The sequence below is a fragment of the Laccaria bicolor genome, genomic scaffold (genome assembly GCF_000143565.1).
Source record: "Laccaria bicolor S238N-H82 LACBIscaffold_60 genomic scaffold, whole genome shotgun sequence".
NCBI lineage: Eukaryota > Fungi > Basidiomycota > Agaricomycetes > Agaricales > Hydnangiaceae > Laccaria > Laccaria bicolor.
In genome coordinates this window covers 187,609-189,413 of record NW_001889931.1, presented here as the reverse complement: position 1 = coordinate 189,413, position 1,805 = coordinate 187,609, and positions in this window count along the sequence as shown.

Below are 1,805 nucleotides of genomic sequence, written 5' to 3'. Positions count from 1 at the left end.
GGGTTGGTTGTGGGGATAATTTTACTACGGTACGGCTTGTGTCCTTGACTTTTTGATTGTGTTTTTCAACGAGGGTTAGTACAATTTGAGAAGTTGGGGGATGTTGCTTTATACATTGTGAAGGTGTGCGTTATAATACGATTCATTTACGTTCTGTTCAAAAAAGGCGAACGTCATGTGTATCTTCTTTTTTTTGAAAATATGTATATTGATTGATGATCAGCTATCTCTCTGTCTGGGAGTCGAACCCAGCTTTCGCGCGGACATCAACACTTATACCACTATATGACAGGCGCGTGTACTAACCGATATACTAACAAAGAGTGATTAGAGTTGTCATTTGAAGAGATCCGACACGGATTGGATTGTGCATAGTGGTCGATTCTCGTCCTTCTTTTTGCTTACGAAGCACGATAGGAATGAACTGAACCCCAGCCTCTGTGAATTTTTTTCAAATGTATCAAGTCATCCACAATTCTTTAAGAGAATCAAGATGCACCAGGTAGGGCACTGTATCACAGTAACGATCCAACGAATGGAGAGCAAAAATATATGCTATCCAACTTGATCTTCCAAAAATTAGAAGCGCAAACCACGACCTCCCAAATTTCGGATCTGCTGGTTATCCAATCTGATATTATAAGCGACAAAAACGAGTGAAGAAGTCTTTGACTCTCTGTCCGGGAATTGAACCCGGCTTTCGCGCAGTGTTAATCAAGTAATGATGGAAAGCTCGACATCACTGACAGCGCGTGTACTGACCGACATACCAACAGAGATTGGTTAGACCTCGATTATATCCTGACTTGAAGTCTTGACTATTGAGCGACACCGTGACTCTCAGCTAACGTAGGGGTGGTGTTGAAGCGCCGAGTCAACGGTTTTATCTGGTAAGAAAAGGATCAGAAAATATGTACCGAGTGCAGCGCACACATATGGCAGATTACCAGTAACCAAACACATACCAAAGAAATGATAATAATGATATGTGGAGCATGTTGGCTGAAAATTTAACCTACAGTGCTTTGCACTGCCGTTTGCACAACGAATTTTGGAAATCGTGTTTGTGTGTGTTGTACCGTGACCCTCAAATCGGGAAGTAAGAAACCACTTACCGGACGCAACATCCAACAAGGCCTGCAATCTCCTGCGGTGAAAGCTGTTGCTCATCATGGCAAACGATGATTCGCGCGCACATCTCATGCAATACCTGAGGCACAACAAAAGTTGGGTTTGAGAAATTCAAAATTCCCAAAGTTGTCCCGATGCGTGACAATCTGTGACGAACATACAAAACCAAACATAATTTTCGCGATTTCGGTGTGCAAACGGCAATGCAAAGCACTGTAACGTATGCGCCATCTGCCACACTAGGGCCCGTCAACGCGTCAGCGGCGGGTAACTTAAGCGAACTGCACGTTCAATATGCTTTGTTTGCGCCAATTTGTTTGCGTATGCGTCACAGTCAGGTGCATCTTCAACGTCTCCATACTGTTTGCAAATTGTTTCTGTGGTTTCGTTTCCACTGCCTCGGAGAGTCCAGTGAAACAAAGGGCGTTGGTGTCAAACTTGCTTCTGGGAGTCCAATCGACCTTACCTGCGATTAAAGGGACACTAAGCATCTCTTTGAGCAATCTTTGAGACGACTTCCGCAATGAGTTGCCTGCTGGAGAGTACGTCCGTACTTGGGACTCATGGTCTTGCATTATTCGTGGGCTCCATTAAGGTTTCACGAATCAAACGAACAACGGTCATACTTTGACTGGCATACTAGTCTCATATCTGCTGTTCTGCAAAAGAAATGG